Source organism: Prenolepis imparis, unplaced genomic scaffold (genome assembly GCF_030444845.1).
Source record: "Prenolepis imparis isolate NDT839.2.m4 unplaced genomic scaffold, iyPreImpa1.0 SCAF_2, whole genome shotgun sequence".
NCBI classification, from domain to species: Eukaryota; Metazoa; Arthropoda; class Insecta; order Hymenoptera; family Formicidae; genus Prenolepis; species Prenolepis imparis.
Genome location: NW_028141160.1, coordinates 9,005,191 through 9,027,091, shown reverse-complemented (window position 1 = coordinate 9,027,091; position 21,901 = coordinate 9,005,191). Strand labels below are relative to the sequence as shown.

Sequence of the window (21,901 nt, the reverse complement as noted above, 5' to 3'; positions counted from 1 at the left end):
CGAAAAGGCTAACCGTAGTGAGAAATTGTTGACTCGTACTACTTAATCTATCTACATTCTTACTTTGCGCATAATAAAATTATGATATATAAAGTGCGTGTTATTTTTTATTGTTTTTGACTCGCATTTATAATTTTATGTTAATGATGAAATGATTGCGCAACGAAAAGGCTAAACGTAGTAAGAAATGGTTGACTCATACTACTTAATCTATCTAAATTCTTACTTTGCCCATAATAAAATTACGATATATAAAGTGCGTGTTATTTTTTTATTATTTTTGACTCGCATTTATGATTTTATGTTAATGATTAAATAATTGCGCGACGAAAAGGCTGAATATAGTAAGAAATTGTTGACTCGTACTACTTAATCTATCTATATTTTTACTTTGCGCATAATAAAATTATGATATATAAAGTGCGTGTTAATTTTCATTGTTTTTGACTCGCATTTATGATTTTATGTTAATTATTAAATGATTGCGCGACGAAAAGGCTAAACGTAGTGCGAAATTGTTGACTCGTACTACTTAATCTATCTATATTCTTACTTTGCGCATAATAAAATTATGATATATAAAGTGCATATAATTTTTTTGATAAAAATCAGTTGATTAAAGCGTTAATTTGCTAATTAATTTTTAAAATAATAATATATTTTAAATAATATGTTATAATACTTTAAACTTGATTAATATTTTTGAAAGTTATCAGCTGATTTCTATCAAAAAATATTAATCGAGAATAAGATATTATAACATATTATTTACAACATATTACTATTTTAATTTTTTAACATATTATTTTAAAATTTAATTAGCAAATTAACGCTTTAATCAGCTGATTTCTATGAAAAAATATCAATCGAGTTTAAACAAATTTTATATTATTTTTAAAAAAATATTTTTTTAAACATAAAACTGAAGAATGGGCGCGATTGTGTTGTTCTAGTAAAAGAAATTATAGAATTTGCGAAAAATTTTTGTTTTAAACACATAATTTTACAAAATATTAATAAAATTTCACAATTCAAAAAAATCAAATCTAAAGAAATTATATTGATTTTATATTGTATAATATTTAATGAAATAGAGAGAGAGAGAGAGAGAGAGAGAGAGAGAGAGAGAGAGAGAGAGAATATACAGAGAAGATATAGAATATTTTATATTCTATATCTATATGATGATGTAAAGTGAGTCACTATCGCAAAGATAAGAACAATTCATTTTTTAAATAAAGAATAATAAATTAACAAAACTATAAATTACTCATTATGCACTTGAAAGTTCCGCGATATATCTTTCCAGCCTTCTCCTTTCTCATGTATATCCTTTGCCCTTCTTCATGATACTTATACTTACTCGCGAAAAACACGGTTCATTACGATCGCACGTATATCACAAGAATATGACGATCATACAGCAATTTAAGCACTTACTTGCTTATTACATTTATGACATAATCGCAGTTTATTTTGTATCGCGACGGGAGAACACGAAAATCACATACTTCGAAAGATATGAAGATACAACACTGAGAGTCACGTACTACCGTCCCGTTCGAGATGACACTGAAATCACACTACTACCTTCCCGTTCAAGTCTCGCTGCGCGTATAACACAAAATGACCGCTTATAAACAATAGCACGATATACGCCGCACGAGTATCAAATTCCATAACAGTTTATTTATTGTCATAAAATATTTAACGCGCTATAAAGTCTGAATACATACAGAATATATTGTTTCCTCTTAAATTGTGTATATATATATATATATATATATACACAATTTAATATAATATATTGTTCATATATAAATGTTTCACGATTTTATTTTTCATTATTTCAGACGTAGATTCATTCTACGACTCATGTACTACTGTGCACTATAAATCCGAAAAAATAAGATGGACAAATTATATCTAAAAATAAAAAATGCGATTCGAAACCTAATGTAGTTATAGAAACCCACCCACAATAAAATAATAATATATAACTCCTGGTTCCTGTCGTTCTAATCTCTATTTAAAATGTATACATTTATATGAAATATCTGCTTTGATAAATTTCCGTTGTCTCTGCATGCTTACACGCGCGCGAATCATCAATTATTCTCAATTAATTAACTACCACGATTAATGACTTCTAAACATACTGAGGCGACAGGAATTAAGCAGATGCATACATATTTCATGCGATGTATATATTTCACACGCTAAGAAATGATAGAAAATAAAAATTTTAAATTATCGTTCCATTGCGGATCATAATTGTTTCTTAAACAACGCTTAGGTTCAAATCAAGCTTTCATTTTTTAGCAGTTTAAATGTAATTTATTCATCTTTCATATTCGAATTGATAATGTATAATGATACATGAATCGTAATATCGAATGAAAAACCACAATATATCATTTATAAATAATTAATTTGAAAATTGTACATACTTATTTGTAAATATTTATTAATAATTTATTCTAAAGTTATTCTTTACTCATATAAGAATTAAATTTCTACTTATTATACATTATTATTCTCTTGTCTTTATAAATTTTTTCAAAAATTCTGTAATATCTTTTATTACTTTTTATTTATTTAACAACTAAAAATACTTTGGTAACGATTAATAATTTGAGAAAACATTAATATATCAAATGATATTGTTAACTTCTTATTTTTATCACTTTATTATAGCTATATTAATCCATGTTAATGCATATGTAAAAATTTAATATCTTTGAAATCAATTTGCAGCATTTTTAAGCAATTAATTAAAATCTTTCTCAAATATTAGTTTTCTCGTTTACGATTTATTATAAATATTTTACGAAAGTGAAAATGCTGTATATCCGAATTTGATTTCTCATGATGAGAATACCAGATGAACGGAGCTCTGACGAAGGAGTTGAGCAGAACAAAGCGAAGCAAATACTCGCGAATAGAATCGGATCGATTTTAGGCACCGAGATGAAATAAATAATATACCGAAAAAAAGAGAGTAGAGAGAAAGAGAGAGGAAAGAGAAAATTCGTTTGCTTTAGGAGCTCATTTTATCTCACGTTAAATAGTAAAAGAACATGCTCGCGGCATCCTAACGGAGTATCTTTCGCGGCTTTGCGTAATTAATCAGGACGGCTCGAGTATTTTACGAGAAACTATCGTTTGCGATAATTGGCCTGATCACCGATCAATAATTCGTCGCGGCAATTGCCGATCGTGAACGAAAGTAGAGCACCTAATAATCGAACGCAAAGGAGACGGCACAAAGCACCCTTGAATATTCAACCGAAAGCAAATCGATGTCGTATCCGACAGGGAGATAAATACCGGACTAGATCTCGAATAAATCAAAGAACGAGGAGGAGAGCGCGCATCTCGCGTCGGGGAAAGGCAAAGGGGGAAGGAAAGGATCCCTGCACTGGCCGCGATCCAAGAATTTATTCGCCCATGTCGGCGTATAAAAATTTCAACGTTATTAGGATTGGATGCTCCGCCTGGCTCCTGCTCGTGTGCTATCCAATGCGACGTGTGCGAGAACGAGCAGTGTCTCGTCGGTCGACGCCCTGTTTTTTTTTCTCCTCTCCCCCCGGATGCAAGAATTTTTTGTTTCCGCCGACTGGCAGAAACGCCGGACGGAAAAAGCGAGGCCGTTTGTGCACAAAATCAGGATCCACGCTGCGCTTCTGTTCGTCAAGCTTTTTTGCCGTGCCACTTATACCTATCTGGATTTGGATTCGAATACATGGACTCGTGGCGAACGTTTAACGTGACGCGTATTCTCAAGTCGGATTAGTCGGCGCGATCGATGGTCCCGGATATCGATTTCACTTTTTAAGTTGACGGGAATAAGCACCAAGGATTTCGCAACGTTTTCTCCTCGATACGTAAATCGAGATGTTCGCGTCGATACTTTAATCTAATTTGAAGTTCGATCTATTCCCAAAATCAGTTATTAGATTTTGCTATCTACAAATACAAGTTCGCAAGTTGTAAAAATTTACGTAACAAAGAGCGCGAAGTTGTTTCCTTTTTTGACGACGCGCGCGACGTTTACATATCAAAAATACACGAGCATAATCCAGAATCGGCCGATGGCGAAGCGGCCACGTCGCGTCGCGCATGCAAACTCGTCGGAAATAAAAGTTTAACTCGCACATCCCGGAAGAGAGTTGAGCCTCTGATTCACGGCTTTCCGTCCTACGGTGAGCGGTAGATCTTCCTGCCGTACGAATTTCGCCGCTCGATTTCCCTTGAATATTGACTGACCCTCCCGAATGCGAGGCGTATCGATTCGATAAAAGCTATATACACAGACGAAAGTTTAGAAATGGTGCTTAACCGTCGATTGTGGCGAGAGGAGAATGGCCGCTCCTAGGGATCAGCACGTGATGTTTTCCAGTGCATCGCTCTTACAGACGAGAGCGGACGAAGAGAACAAAAAAAAATAGGGGAATGAAGAAAAAATAATTTACTAGACTTATTTGTAAATATTTGAAAACTAATTTTTAAAAATATGACGATTTGACGAAAAAAAGAAATCGCTAGGCTTCTCGCAAAGAGAAAGAGAAAGAAAGAGTAAGGGCGAGAAATATAAAAGCGGAGGAAGAGGAAGAAGAGGGACGGTTAGATCGCTTGTGTCTGTCCCCGAGGGCTCAGCTGCGGAGGCACCACGGTGATCGATGTCTCCACTCTCCGCAATTTGAACAATGTCCCCGCTGTCTTGGGCCACACCGCTCACTCTTTCGCTCCTCTTTCTCGTTGCCCATCCCTCTTTCTCCTACCCCCGTCTCCATTTTCGTTCCCTTTCACTTTGCCTTCGTTTCCGCGTCCTTCCTCGGGCGCCATTCCCGACATTCCCCGGGTAAAATGAACGTTATACGGACGAAAAGGACGCGGCGGGCCCATTCTTATTTACTATTCCAGCAGCGACGGCGGATGGCAGGAAGCAAGAATGCGTACGAGAATCGGCGGGATGGGAAAGACGATGAGAACCGCGACTTTTCGCCGAGCTGCGAAGTCTACACAATCGGAAGTTCCCGTCCCTCCCCTTCTGCGCGAGCTAAGTAAACAGTGGGGATGAAAATTTCCGAGACGTGCCTTGAAAGCGATCCGCCGGAGAGACCTCTTGCTCGCTCCTTTCAGCTCGTACCAGTCAAATAATGGATAATCAAAGGCAATCGAATATCATTAACGTCAATTATCGGTAGATCGCTTTGTGTGCGCAGAATTAAATATTTTAAACGATTAGCAAACGATCTTTGTTCGCTGTTATCAATATCATCTTTTATTCTCTTTCATCGGAAACATGCATAGATTTGATAGAGCTCGCATTTAGATAGAGACAAAAGGCCACTTTCGTAACGCTCTTTGCGCGATCATGAATTAATCACGCTTTCAGCTTTTTTCCATCGTGCGATAACTTGAAAAAAATTTCAAATAATTTTCCTTCCTAAATGTATATAATATATATACGACATACTGACCTACATAATTTCGAAATCATATTTTATTCAACCCGCGTGCCTCGTCTTGATGAACTCGGTAAAAATAAATTTTAAAAACGTTCTCAGTATCTTTTGTAACTTTATAGGAAAAATTCCGGTCTCGAGGAAACTGACCAAATAATTTTAACTTTAGGGCAAGCATTGAAATGCCTGTCCCTCGCATCGTAAACTGACCTCAGGATATACGAACGCGCATCCTTCCTCAATTGAACTTCTACGTATAACGCGCTCGATAAGACGCTCCGGCTAGCTAGAAACATCCCTGGCACAAGTATTAGTCCTCAAACCGCGAAGCATACTTAACAGACTGGAATTGGCTGTTTCGACACTGAGCCGTTCGACATTCGGTCTGCCCGCTTTAGAGAGTACTTCAACCGTTACTCCTGCGAGGTATAAGTACAAGGTACTCGGGCTTGTGAATGGTTCTTGCTCGTATCACTTTCGCGCGCAGCTAGGCAGCATATTTAGTAAGATAATACCTGAGAACTTTGGATTGACAATAGATTGGCACTACAATAGCCAACGCAATATAGTATAATTTCATTGTTATTACTTGGGCTATAGATTCAATGAGGGCGACCAGTTTTATCTTTCATGGCCGGGAGAAATATCTATGATACTTGTCTTAATATATGTATATATTTTAGTATGTTTTAATTTTTATATTTTAATATTTTACATTTTTTATTTTAATAATTGTTTTCCTTATAATTCAGTGGTAAGTTTTGCAACGTTTCCTTCATTATAAAATTTCTAATAGCATAATGAGTCACTAATTTGATTTGCAAACTCAAGAGACAAGTATTATCAATTTTTATAAAAAGATAATCGTGTTACTCCCGTCTTTCTCTCGCGTTATTAATTTTCCTGGAAATATCTTTCGCAAAACATTTACAGTTGCAATTGATACGACGCTCAAGCTATTCGCTCGGAACCAACTGTCCAAGTCTCCAAAGCTTCGGGCAGCGGCAAACGAACCCCCTAACTTCAGCCGTCGACTCACCCCTCTTCGGCAAAACTTTCGTCTCGGCATAATTCTGTGCCGAGCGCTTCGGTGTCCTCGCAGAAGTACGTACTACTAATTAATCCTTTTAACAGCGCTTAAATTTAATTAATCTCAAAGTTATGTGGTCGATCTCAGTCGCAGGAAACCACTCCTCGCGTTCCACCCCTCGCTTTTTGCCCGGTAATTCGCCCCTTGGAAATCGTATACATTAACTGAGCTTTGGAAATCCGATTTGATAGTCTCCGGTCCCTTTCGAGCATTCCCCCTTTTCCTTCATCGCGGTCTTCCCGTTCTCGCTCGCTATTCCCGGAACACATTTCTCTTTCACGACTTATCAATGTCATAGCTTCCGCGATATGTGTCTTGCGATGAGCACTAATTTTTCTACACAACTTTACATCTTTACACGACTCTCTTGGAATTACATACACTCGCACAGTGAGGTCTTTGAAACAGAGGAAGAGCATTCCTGTGTATCTCTCCAAACAATTATACGACTTACTCTCTTTCTCTTTCTCTCTTTGTCTCTCGTCGCTTTCTCTTTATTATTTCTTACCCTATCCAGTCGGTATGCAATAAATGCAAAGTTTTTTGCTCCTCTCTCCTTTTTTTAGCGCATCTCCTCAGAAACGCGAAGTCGAGAGATTTGTTTTATTCGCGATATAACTTGACTGCACCGCAGAGGGCTCCGAGTGAATAATAACGCGCGTTGTGGCGGAAAAGAGTACCGGTTAGCGAAAGGTAGTCTCCGAGTTTCTCGCAATAAAATCTCGTCGAGGTTTACATCGCGCGCAATAAGTTGTTTATTTAATAAAGCGCGAGAGACCGATGACAATATCTCAGAAAAGTAATTACCGCATAACTGGCAAAGCTTCCTCTCTTGCTTGCTCCTCGCGATAACCGTGGAGAAACGGAAAGTTAAACAAACTGTCGGAAATTCCTCGAAGAATGGGAGAGGATAGAGGGGGGAACGTCTTATACGAGGGGGATAGTCGTCGTCGATTGATCGACCGTATGCCGCAAAGCTTATCCGACCGCGGCATACTCGCTTTGTATATCCTTGGCGCGGTCTATGATCCGGACCCTGAGAGGGAAAATTTACGGTCTCCGCACTTCCTGTACTCGCCCGAAACCAGAAACAACCGCCCCCTTCGCTACGATCGTTCTCTCTCTCTCCCGGCATTATCGATGCCGGTCCCGCTAAGTTTTGGAGGAAACGCTGCGCACGAGCCGATAGGGGATAATCAATCTCGAAACGGAACGTCTCCCCAGAGAGGTCGCGGGGTGGCTCGCCGGGTCTAACTGCCGTGTGTTTGGGTTCGCGTGCTAATTTGCTCTAACCTAATGAGAGATTGGCTTGTGCACAAACTCTTCCACGGTTTATTCGACCGTATACGGACCGCGTACACATAGGTGTGTGTTTGTGTGTATCGAACATGGGCGTAGCGCCGTCGAATATCCGGGTCTTGCGGAAACAATCATCTCGCGAGTTCGCAATTGGTTACGAATGAAATCGCAAATCGAAAATATTATTCGACATGACGCGTTCTGATAAAGAGCTCGCCGTTTCTTATCTTTTCGCGCAGGAGCGATTGCTGCCGAGTTTTCGATAAATTTAACTACTTTCATATGTATATGTTTCTCGGGTGAAACTGCGTATAATCGCGCGCCCGTATTTTGGTTTTATACAATATACCGACCATATATGAACCGTGTGGACATAATATTCACGAATGCAAATTTGGTCTAGGTAAACAGTGCCTTACGGCATATTAGTCTTACATATGGTAGGGTCAACCTGGACCTAATTAACAAATTTTTGGTTATAACGAGCAAATGTAATTGTCAAAGGTTTCACAATTACTACGTCATTTAACACATATTATATTGTTAAATAAACATTATATTATACCGATATTAATTGCATAATTGATTAGCAAATATATACGGTATCTCGATAAATATATATATCTATAGTGAATTAACATTTATATAATTATCATCGACAGAATAAACCGATGAAGTCTATATAATAATAAAAAAAATACGTTCAATCGGGAGATGTATGTAATATAAGATATGTAATTTGCTTAATGCAAGCATATCAATAATATCTTTAATAGACGCGCTTATTCCCAGCAAGTTGAATATTTTAATATTATCGGCGACAGGCACGAAATGGCGAAAGAACCGTTAGCTAGACGAGACAACCCCAAATCAATACGCGTTACCTTGGCCGTAATTGTATTATTTACATGACGATGTTCCTGCGCTTCCGTAGTCGAGCCGATAGCCGCGAGGCAAATGTTAGCGCAACAATTAAACCACCGGAAGAGGAAAGGTGACGCAACGCGACACGGCATGGCGGCCCTTTTCCTTTTCGTGAATACGACTGTGGCTGCTCCATAGACGCGAAGCGTCATTATGCGGAAGCTCGAATGAATCGCGACAAAAGGAGGGACAGGGACAAGGAAACGGGCAAATGTTTTCGAGTAGTCCCACTTGCGCGATCCCATTGTTATTTAACACGGACGCGACGCGCTGACGCCCGGGCGAACGACGAGCGAGAAGGGATGAGAAAAGGGAAAGCATTGTTAAAGTTCCGCCAAATGCCATGCCCTCTCGGATCTGTGCACGCGTACCAACGTACTCGATGTTCAATCTCTCTTAGCTGTTGGGGTCTTGATTATCGATATGCTCTGCGAATTACAGTCAAGGAGGTGAAGGAGGAGGGGGACGTTCGGTATGTTGCCGATAAGATTCTTTCCATTCCTCCGATACGCGAAGATCGATCGAATTTTTCTTCAAGATGGCTGATACGAAATGACAGAAAAGATGAAAGGAAAAGAGGAGAGTCTCTTGAGAATCAATGTTTTCTCATCGTTGATCGAACGAAGAAAAAATGCAATCTGCTTTCCGTTTCCTTTTTTTTTTTTTTTTTTTTTTTTCAAATTGCTTTCTACTGTTTTTACTTAATTTTACTGATTAGTAACTCACACAACTTTCTGACTAATTAATTAAGGCGGATGAAATGTTCTGTCAATTAAAAAAAATCTTAATCAAATAAATTAAAGAAAACTGCTGTTTTTATACTACAAAAAATATGGTGCGAATGTTATATTTTTAACACAGGTACTGTGCAAAGTGTAGTTTTTATAAATGCAGACAAAAGATCATGATGCACGTTGCAGCGCGAGCTTGATGCATGCCGCGAGCTAAATGAAAATTTGTTTATGTGCACACCGTTGACAATAAACCTAGCATTTTGCCAGATGAAGTAATGGTCGCGCATATCCGAAATAGAGACGCGACCGCGTACATACGTGACTAACGAATGAGAATATCGCCATGTACAATATAAAGATTTAAACATTCACTCAATTATTCGACTCCGCTCCCATATTCATAGCTCATATGAAGCAGACTTTTTTCCTCCTATTTCTCATGACGGTCATTTCGTGCGTCGCACGAACCCATTCGTGTATAAAACACAGCGAAAGTCTGACGCATACAAATCGTAACGCATGATGATCGTCCCCGTCGGGTTTTCTGGAGAATCTCGTTCCCTATTCAGAGCGATCTGCGAAACTCCGTCGCAGGATCCTCGGCGTCCTCGGTCTCAATAGCACAGTCTCTCTCTTTCATATCGTATATCTCTCTTTCCCATCCCGTCCGGCGATTATATGTGCAGCTGAATAACTCGTGGTCATTAACCAGGCGATCCTTTTTACAGGGAGTGTGACATTGTGACAAAACTCGCCACCCCCCTGTAGCCGGCTTTCCCTGCCCCTTTCTGACTAACATCGCCATCGCCTATCCGCCACGCTTACAACGGTAATGAGCGTCATTTCGGTAATGAGGTCGCACGCCATTGAAAATCGCGAAGCAGCCGTCGCAGAAACACTAAGCGAGAATCGTGAATTCGCTGGAGGAGGAAGTCCGTAAAAGTTAATGAACGGAGAAATAACCGTTTCGAGAAAGAGAGAGAATCCCTGGATCTATTCCTGCCCCCGAGCGCATCCCTTCTATCACTCCACTCTCTCTCTCTCTGAAGAAATGACCGTAGAAGCTGCCTGGTCGACTTTTCAACGGCATAGATTCGCTCTAGTTGACTGGAACGATAGCGCGACAGCCGGGTGAAATCCTCGCGTTTTCCCGGACTTTAAAAACGAACGTCGAGCGTCCATGTATAAACTTGATTTTCGATTTGATCCTGCCCTACTTCCAGATGCCCTTCTACCCATCCCGACAACCGCTTACTTCATCAATTTCACGTTCTCACCCTTTCCTGCCCTGCCCCCGCGATTATCCTCGGATGGGGGAACGAGCTCGTGTCGTAGAATGGAACATCCATCCAACGGGCATGAAAGACCATTGTCGAAATCAAAATGATTGTCATCGATAAAGGATGACGATCAATTAGTATTATAACTGAAGCGGATGAAAGCATGCTTGTAGTTTCCAACCAGATCAAAAAACTGCACTTATATAAATAAGAATTCGAAATATATTTTACAAGCAGTTATGAATCTTTCGTAATTTTCATAAGAAAGATAAAATAGATTATACAATATAAATTATTAGGTATAAATACTATCTCCGTATTTTTTATTTCCGAGATTTATAAATTCAAAATTTTGATTCAATTATTTTGATTGTAATAACGCGAATAACGATAAATATTTATTTGAATCTTTATTGATGGGCGCAGAAAATTTTATCGAATTCATTCTTTATCTCGATTTGCGTAAAACTGATTTTCGATTTCACCCCCTCCCCCCCTAAGCATTCGACTTGCTTTCTTATGAACGTTTCGCTTCCGGTAGCTGCGTTGTAAAATCAGAGCTGAGCCAAGAATAAAACTGATTGTGAGAGAAGAGATTTCTATCTTACACTATGGAATTTTGAGAGGAAATAACCATGCCGGAAAACAATACTCCAAACCGATCTCTTTTATTTTTCCATCATCATCCCTTCCCGATGTTCGCTAGCTCGAGACCGATTTTTCCCCGATACGATCTGACCGATATCATTGGATCGGAAATTCCTAAGTTCGACGCCAACGAAATACTGGACAAAACTGCGGCAAAAGTCATTCCCGACCACGACTGACCTACTTTACCGTTTCCCTGCTATTTTTGCTATCGTTTTCTGCGTTTCGTTTTCGTTCCGATCGAAGGGAAACGATGCTGGCGTCTACGAGAGGAGAAAACTTCGAAATCGGAAATTACCTCGACGCGAACAACACGCGAAAACGTTGGTAATAATCAATATGATATAGAAACCGTATATCCTTGCCAGAATTTACCTTGGTAAATTCACAGCATGCATGATGCATAAACCGATAACGATTTCAAATCAAAACTAATTGGAGAAGCTCGGGTTAGGTTTCCCCGCCAACGGAATAACAAATTTAAGATAGTTACAGGATCCGTTTAAATTAACATACCGTTAACATACGAGTCGATTAGATTTCCAACGCGCAAATCTCGTGGATGTGTATACCGCACGCTCTAACGTACTTATCCTATTCGTTTACATGCATAAATAATGTTTCCGTGGACTTATCTCGTAGATCGCTGATCTCGATGGATACGACCGAACCCTTCAAGACGTGAATTAATTGCGACTAGTGACTCGACGTTTCTACATCCTGCGACGATGCAAATTTATTACTTCGTTGCAAGATGAATATTTCCTGATTGTTTTGCACTCTGTCTTACATTATGGACGGAAGAAAATGTTATGATATATTAAATCTTAAGAATAATTTTAATACATATCGCATTTATGTGTTAAATTATTATCACTTACTTATTTACTTTCTTTTTCTACTTAATAAATTTAAATAATTTCTCACAAGTAAATAAACAAATAAATATATATATGTATATAAAAACTGACTAAAAAGAAAAAGTATTTTTAAAAACACATGATTGTGTATAGTAATTTTTCATGAAATTTTTCATACCAATTTTATGACATTTTACTCTCACTTTACTGAATTTTTTTGTTTTTTATTTTGTATAGGCATTGAAATAAATATTTGTTATCCCGCTGTGCCATAGAAAATGTGATCAAAATTTGGAGCAATGCGTTATTATAAACTTTTAACAAAACTGGATAAAAACGTAAAGAAATGATAGACACGTTAAAAACAGCGATAATACTTTGAATCAAGCATGTGTACATGAGAGTGGCGAAGACGATTTTAAGAGGATAGAAAGGATATTACAAATGATAAAAAGACAGGGCCAAGTACTTCAACAACGGACGATAATATCAAGAAAAAAAGACAAATCGTGTGTAAAGATCGATGTTCAATCATTCGACTAATTGCGGAACGATAAAGGAAGTATATGAAAAATTTTACATGAACATATTGGAATAAAAAAATTTGTGCGCGCATGGTTCCCAGAATTCTAAGATGCTTAAAAGAAACGAGATGAAATCTTTTCGACAATTTTAGAAAAAATTAGATACATTCCAGATTTAATATGTCTAATTTCTTTACTCTTTTTACCTAGTTTTCTTAAAAATTTAATAATGATACGTTGCTTCAAATATTGATTACACATTTTCTATGACGAAAAAACAATCACTTATTCTAACGCCTATACAAAATAGAAAACAAAGTACAATGTCACAAAATTGGTATGAAAAAACTCTGGAGAAGATTCCCTCTATATACAATTATGTATTTTTTAAAACATTTTTTTGTGTGGAAAGAAAGTTATGTGATCATTCTCGCTTCTTTTTATAACTAGACTTTATATATTGTTTTTCTTCTCATTTCGCTTAATCTAATCAAACAATTACGCGCGCGAAGCAAAGTTATATTATTCTTTGATAATAAAATATTAAAAATTGCAATGCATGCATAAAAATATATTTATTAATTATGCAATGCATAAAAATTCAATATTTAAATCTTTAACAGAAAATATGAACAAAAAAATATGTATATATATTGATCAAAAGATTCTTGTAGAAAATTCTATTTTTTTCTTCACATTTTCTGTTAAAGATTTAAATATTGAATTTTTATGCATTACATAATTAATATATTTTTATGCATGCATTGTAATTTTTAATATTTTATTATCAAAGAATGATATAACTTTGCGCGCATAATTATATTCGATTAGATGAAATAAAATGAGAAAGATATATACATAAAATTCAAAGCCCGTAAATTATTGAAATTTGTGAGTAAATCGCATATAATTCAACTTATTTTATTCTTAACCTTCATCAGCATCGCTTATAAAGGCGAGAGATCAGCGCGTGGCAGATACATCATCTCATCTTTGCCGTTAGAGTCTATCTATCGGCGTGGAACAAAAATAAAAAAAAAAAGGTTGGGTGTAAAAGAAGCGGAAGAGGTGACGTCCGGGGAGGGAGAAAAGGGGGAGGACACAAAACGAAGGCGAAGGGGCAGATGTGATAAATGGTAATTGCGCAAAAGTACCGCGGCGGATATACGAATAACACCCGTTCCTCATTAGAGGCTTGTTAGGGCACTCCGGACGCGTAGTGATGGAATGCGAGGAGAGAAATGGAGGCGCGCACAGAAGTCGGAGTGTTCACGGAGGCGCCTCGCCTTCGTCTTGGCCGACACGCTTTATCTACTATCCTCTCTTGCCGAACGTGTTTCTTCTTTTAGACCAGCTATGCTTCGAGAGAACGCCAGCGGGCAGGCATCAACCGTGGCTTAATAGCTTTGATTCGCATTACTGTCGTGCCGTGCGATTTCTCATTCGCGACGATGCAAAAAGAATATTCGGATGACAGATTTTGTATCCGGGGTGGCGCGCGACATGAATATTAATTTCTCGCTATCATAACTCGCGCTTTTGATATCCGCTTGCGATGCAACGACAGTGCGTGAAAAAAACGTGAAGAAATTCTTAACGTTGCAATTCAAGGAAATACCGAAAAAATTCTAGCCACCCTTATGTATGTGGTGATGAATGATTATTGATTAAAGGCGGCCTGTACAAAATGTTTTAATCTTACCGATATTAATCATGAGTTTATGTATATAATTTTTCTTTAAAATAATTATATAAATCCGTATGTACGACATATACAATAATTAGATCAATTCGTAGTTTCAAACAACATAAATGGATAATTCTAATCTTATAATTAAAATTGTTTTATTGTATCTTTCGTGCCTTTTGATCTGTTAGTAATAAATGCTAAATTTTGATAATAACCCGACAAACACGCCGGCTTTTCTAAAGATAAACTTAATTCCATGAACTGTTTGAGAGATCCTTTAGACATCGAGCTGCGCTCCTCAACCTCTCGACGGTACTTTGTTCGTGTGTTTGCTTGTACACGATGACGTTTAAACAAGTGTTTTAGCCAAGGGTACGTCGAGGACGCGCGAGAGATTCTCGCGCGGAAATATTAAGACGCGACGGCGACATGAAAAGCGGAGTTTAAGAACCGCGAGAGTCTCCGCCTTCGGTTTAAGTTTAACCCCCCATCCCCCCTCTCGTCCCTTCCTCTCGCCCCGAATGCTGTTTCTTCTCCCTTTGAAACGTCGGTTCTCGTTTCGACTTTGCCAGCGCCACGGTCTTTCACTTTGTTACTTTTGCGCGAATGAGACATTGCGCGCGTTAATCTCTTTTCTCGCATTACGTCTGATAAAATTTCTCCCACGTTTCAGCGTCACTCTCACTTTTCAAGCCTCGCCGTCCATGTAAGTTACAAGCGCAAAGACATATCGCAAAAACAGGGATACGAAAATCGTGACGGAGATTTCTATATAATTTCAGTTATCTCGCAAACGATGCGCTATTATCCTAAAAAGATACTCTAACACGCTACCTAACTACCTCTAAGAACGCACAAAAACTGCAAAAGGCACGATCTTAGCAAGCCCTTATAATACTCCTTTTCTCTGCTTTGTGCACTTTATCTTCCTTCCTCTCTTTACCTTGTTCTTCTTTTATTTTCCGTGCTACTCTTTTACTAGGAGAAGTCAGAGACCGCTTTGATTTTATTGCTTCTCGCTTGTCCAACATCACTCAACTGGCTCCTCTAAAAGGCGTTTGAAGATAACAGGCTGTTCCGGTGAAATACTACGAAAGCTATAAGGACGTCTATAAAATAAACGCCAATACTTGCACGCACGCGCTTGTTGGCTTTTTGATTAGTGCTTCAAATTTTTTTACGAGCTCTATTAAAGGATTATTCATTACGCGTTAGTATTAGCTTTTAATGAGCCATGGCGATTAAATCTCGACGATTGAATGAATACCGAACCTTGCCAAAAGTAAAAGCAATCCGGAAATTATTACGATACGATCGATAGGAGAGGCACAGCACAGGATAGACGAAATAGGATTCGAGGGTTGCAGTTTATGCATGTAAATCGCCCCGGCCTGAGTCGTTGCTTGTTGTTCTTTGCTGGGCTCGGACGCATCGGCGTTTTACGTGCGTTCACTGTATTTTATTGCAGAAGGTAGCGATACCTGCATATAGGAATAGACTCGTACAGGGTGTCTCGGAATTATAACTCTGCTGTTTTCGATAATAAATATTAGAAAATAAAATAAAAGAATAATAGTTTTTGCATTATCAAGATAATTAATATACGTATTATATTATAAGCCAAAACAGATATTAGCTTTTGATGCCAACGAATAAGCAACGAAATCTTATTCTCCAGACAATCGCGCGAGTAAATTTTAATTTAATATCATATTCCAGAATACAAAAACTCACTTTACAATTTCTAAAGATTTAGTAATTAGTGACAATAACGGTATTAATAAATTAACACATTTAATTAGCGCATTTTAAAGCTTTTGTTATTTGATAATTTTGCGTTTCGATCTCTTTTAAATATTTCGCCATCGAAAAATTTCACATTTTTATTAAACACAATTCAACACGCTAAACTCTTCGAGAACAACTAAATGAAAATGTAGCGACAGTTCTGGGACACTCTGTATGTGCATAGATGCATAAGCGGCGCATCCATATATGTGCATCGATTCGGTTTTCCACCCGCCTTTGTGTCCCCCGCGGCGCATCGATTCGCGGTGTATGCACTTTTCGGCTCACCCCGTTCATCGAAAATCCATTTATTTGCATTACGTTCGTTTTTGTAAATAATAACGAAATCGATAGGTGTGTGCGCACGTACGCGAATATATTCTTCCTATTTTCCTCTACACAGGACGTCTCAAAACCACCAACGAATATTTTTGACGGCATTTTTTTTAAATTTTAATAGAACAATTGGAGTTTTTGTTTTTATTTTCGTTATTATACTTTATAATAACGAAAACAAAAACTTTATTTTTTTTGTGGAATAATAGTTTCTATTGTTTCCGTGCATCGATGAAATGTTATCACATCTCGATCTAACAATCATATTTTTTCACGCAAAAACAGACAAGAACAATCTCGTATGCGTAATCCTTCGGTGCTCATTTAGACGATCGTTTTCCACTCGCTCGTCATTATCTCGCACGTTCATCTCGCAATGATAAATCATACAAGCGACCAATAAGCGCCCCCGTATATATCTGTAGATACAAAGGAGAGACGTGTGAATCGAGCTTCGCTCTATAAAGTACCCAGCCGGTTAATATATCTACGATCCATAGAAAAGTGATTAATTAAGCGCGATTGTGTACGTAACTCGTACGTTGAGAAATGTACAGACTGATTGACGGTAACAGAATTATCGGCTTTTAGGCGTCTCTTAACGCGTGACATTGAAAAATGTTGGCTATTAACTATAGTAACATATTTTTTGCATCGTATATTACGGTAGCGATAGGGAAAAGTGGTCGAAAGGCGATCGCGCGCGAAATCCATTAACGTAACTTACATTATATTACGAAAAAAAAAAAATGTTCGATTTTCTACTTTTATATTCTCAAACCAAAGTAGTCGCGTAGCTATAAAAATGCGTTTTCGATAATAATTTTCTTTTCATAATTTGAGATTATCCAAACTAAACATATATATAATAATATAATTCAATTATATACATATACTCTCCCTTGATATTGTTAGGATTAGGGACGTGGAAGCCTAGAACATGAAAACGATATTGTAAGCGCGTACACACACATACGTGTCGTAGCTCTAACGCGCGTTATGGAGTGGAAGCGAATTATATTAATTTGAATAAACGTCAATTTGTTTACTAATCGTGCATGAAAGCGAGCACGTAGTTGGCGTCTGTTAACATAGTATATATACATATAACGCAACTACGATATTGCGTTTCACGATTGAACTTTGTAACAGGACGTAATAATTGGAGCGTTTCTGCGTTCATGTATTAATGTACATACATACACTGGCGTTCTAAATATTTGAGAGAAATTATCAGGGCAGCTTAATTAAACGCGCGACGAACGATGGTAAAGATCATACCAGGAATGCGGGCCGAAGCGCGTAATTCAGCGGGCGTAATTACATTTGGAAATGTCCCAACTACGATTGTACCTCACTTTTGTGTCCGCCTTTTCACTATGTCAGCCGAGTGACTCAGCGCACGTTTCTTGAACGACGTGTATATAGGGAAGACTAACGACTCGTTTTAAGCGCGCGAGATTAGAGGGCCAAGATGAACAAATGCCGATGTCATTGCGCGGCGCAGCCGGGTCGTATAGTTATGCAAATGCATTCTTCTTCATACCGACGATCGATCGTTCAAATATCATCAGTGACAGCAATCGGCCGCCCGGTAGCAGAAGAAATCGTGCATCGCACACTTGGGTCGATTTAATTACGAGGTCGATTAAACTACTGACAAATCTGTGACAGACACGCCAAGGTGGAATTTACGTATAATATTCTTCTTTGATGCGACGATACTTAAATAAGCGCGTCGCCTAACAAAAATGCGTAATATTCTCGGAGCAGACACGTCATATCTGGACGGAGACAAACACGCGCTATTCGGCCCGAAAAAATATTGACCCTAACCGCATACTTTACACAAGTCTGGTTATATTATCCGGCAACTTCCAAGACGCTTCTCCAACGACCAATCCTTTCCTCCTGCCTACAATAATGGACTTTAATGGCAGCACGTCTAAACAGTCCTCTCGAGTGTTTGCGCACCTTTCCTTTTCAACCAGGTAATCCGAGGGTCAAATAAAATCGTTTACGAGCACAATGAGGAACGCACCAGCCTCCTTCATTCCGTCAAGAAAGTACTCGGCTTAAGTGCTGATTATGATCCAACTCGAACTATAAAGATGCTAGATCATCCCGTACCATTGTTCTCTACTACGCGATCGGACACGATCCTGAGTGGCGTGTGACGGGGACGGATCTATGCTTGATGAGCCTCGATTTTTTCAAACAATTCGGACTACGCAACGAATCATTACTTAAATCATTATTTAAAAATTATTCAACAAGTTTCTTGTCATGCAATTGGTTATCTCCGGAAAAATATTGTATTTGCCAAACGCGATATGTGCGAAAACTCATTACAAAATTATGGCACAATTATAACATAATAAAATGTAATATAATTACTATGGAAAATATCATCATATTAAAAAAATCTGAATCTAGATATAGGAGCTTTCTTTTACATAAGTTAGATTTTATGTGTATTATATCAAAATATTCCAAAAAGAAAATACCGCATAGAATTTCATAATCAACTTTTGACATATGTTATTTCGATTTTTTATGGTGAGGGTACTAATTTTTTAACAGAGGTAAGTTTTGAAGCTTTAAAAAGTATTCACGAGCCGATTATTAAGTTACAATATTTATTTAGTAATCGCATTTAAAATTCGTACTATTTGTTAATTAATTCTTACATTTTCAAATCTGCTAGCACACAGATCTATGTTTCCTTCCTAATTGAAATGAATTGAATTTTAATTTTTTGTGTATTGTGTCTGTATAACAGCACTTTAAATCATTCTTCTGTACCCATTGAATCAAGTGTTCATTTATTACTATACGATTTGTCACGTGTACGCTAAAAATAACTTACGATGTATAAAAAATAAACTCTTTAAATATCGTAAGTTATTTTTAGCGTACACGTGACAAATCGTATAGTAATTGTATTGAATGAATAAACATTGATTCCAATGGATACAAAAGGATTAATTTAAAACGCTGTTTTGCAAACATGATGTACAAAAAATTAAAATTCATTCAATTCAATTAGGAAGGAAACATATGTGTACTAGCATATTTGAGAATGTAAGAATTAATTAACAAATGGTGCGAATTTTAAATGCGATTACTAAATAAATATTGTAACTCAATAATCGGCTCGTGAATATATTTTTTGAAGCTTCAAAACTTATCTCTGTTAAGTTAGCATCTCCACCATAAAAAATCGAAATATGTACTTGTCTGTGATCGCGAAACGCGATTTACAAAGAACGTGCTGCACAAACAGCCAAGATATTTATTGGACGACTTTACTATGGTATTTTTATAAACAAAAATCTCTCGAGGGCCGCATCAGTAAAAGTAAAAAGGGAACGACGGAATAGCCCGGTGAAAACCATGAAGAGTCTTTTCTTCGACGAACATCTTCTAGCTCTTTCCTAAGAGTACTCGAGGGACATTGAGTGGTCCCCGTTAGAACAACGATGTCACACAAATCAAAGCCATGAATATCCACTCTTAAACACAAGCGAATAGGCGCTTGACCATTGTACTTTTCACCACGTCTTTTCGAAAAATGTATCTGTTCAAATTATCGGGATATTTTCTTAAGAATACTTCATAATTTTTGTCAGGCATTTACAAAGCGTAAAAAACAAAAAAAAATCATGAAAACGTAAAATAAAGCTAAAACGTTTAATAAAAATGATGAGAAAAATTAGAATATATATCATAGAGAAGTCCCATTTACAGAAACGTTGCAGTTATTATCTTGTAGTGCGAACATATTCTCGTAATAATTACACGCGTAAGGCATTGTAATATCTAACAGTTGGGATATCATCTCAAATGCAGCTAAAATGCTTCACCGTCTCCTTAGCTCCACGGGTTGCGCGATCAGTAAAATCCTCCTTTCGTCAGCATTGTTACGGAAAATCAGCGTGCATTTTTCACGAGTCGACGGACAATAGGAAGGGATTGCCGGGGCATCCGATGCTACCTCCCATTGTGATTTTTCCATCCGTCCGTTTCTTTCGCGAGACTCCGTCTATTTGTTCGCGGGATCGAAGTTTGCGGCTGTTTCGTACAGCTATCGCGTCCGAAATGCTACAGGTACCGTTGTTCTGATAAATGGAAAGTCGACCAACCACTACATACAGCGCCATAAATCTAAACGTCGTGCGATAGACGATTCTCGAATAAAGCCCTCTATATAATTCCGGGTTATCTTATCCGCGACGTATGTCGATGGGGAGCGATGAACATACAGAAAAGAATTCTTACAGTTTAGTTCCTTACTGAGTAACTGCATGCATTCAGCAAAGCGGAAGAAATGTAATAAAACTAAATATCTTACACGACGAATTTATAGCCCCCATTCCCTCCCAAGTGCGCATTTTGTTTGCTATCAATTAAATAAAAAATATAGTATATTGTCTTCAAAAAATAATAATCTTTCTAAAAGAAAAGGCATGTTATACACCCCCATTATCGCTATAAAAATATTATAAAATAAATAATTTCTCACTCACCGATACGTGCGATAGCTGTCGCCCGATGCCTCCGCCGGGCCTCCTCCTCCTCTCTTGGTCGACCGTCATTACTCCTTCGTAGAGCACTCACAAAAATACGAATAATTACGATTGTTCGATACTTTACTTACACGGCACTCCCGACGCGCGATACTTTACACGGCACTCCCGACACGACGCGTGAATCGCACTGCTACCTGTAACAAATAAAATACATACGTATATTAGAATAATCTTATTATTTCGCATTATAACATACACCATACATGATATAAATATGTAAGCTAGAATTAACGATAGATATATCCACGGATCGCAACACATTCGCCCGCGTGAAAACAGATTAAGTTGGGTTATGTTGGCAAGAGATTTTGCATCGAATTTTTCGCGAAATATGCGTTTTGAACAATTACGACTACATATTAACGTTGAAATTATGACATGCGATTGATAAATATTACAATACAAAGATTAGAAATGGTTTCTAACGATTATGCTTACTAATTAATTACAGCGGGACGCAGCTCGAACTGCCTGATGCTCGCGGTGTTTCGGTAATGGCCGCTATTCGCTACGAACATCGGCAACTTCATTCCAATAGCGCGCGCGCGATACTATTATATATACATGACTATAATATTAATAATTAATTAAAACTCGAAGGAGATTCGTTCGAAAAGATATAGCTTTAAAAAGAAAAAATATTAATCGAGAATAAGATATTATAA

The 21,901-nt window shown here is 37.7% G+C and overlaps 2 protein-coding genes across 3 annotated transcripts in view; one reads left to right on the top strand and one right to left on the bottom strand.

Moving 5' to 3' along the window:
• LOC145948980 (magnesium-dependent phosphatase 1) overlaps positions 1-21,901 on the bottom strand; it is a 162,350-nt gene that overhangs the window by 45,748 nt on the left and 94,701 nt on the right. Inside the window, exon 15 of one of the 2 annotated variants that reach the window (XM_083058620.1) lies at positions 21,174-21,370. The exons of the other annotated variant lie outside the window; for it this stretch is intronic. The gene's annotated coding sequence lies outside the window, so the exon portion shown is untranslated. The remainder of the gene's footprint in view (positions 1-21,173; positions 21,371-21,901) is intronic. 2 annotated transcript variants of the gene reach the window in all.
• Positions 1-21,901, top strand: part of LOC145948977 (discoidin domain-containing receptor 2) — a 152,226-nt gene that overhangs the window by 44,223 nt on the left and 86,102 nt on the right. The window lies entirely within an intron of this gene.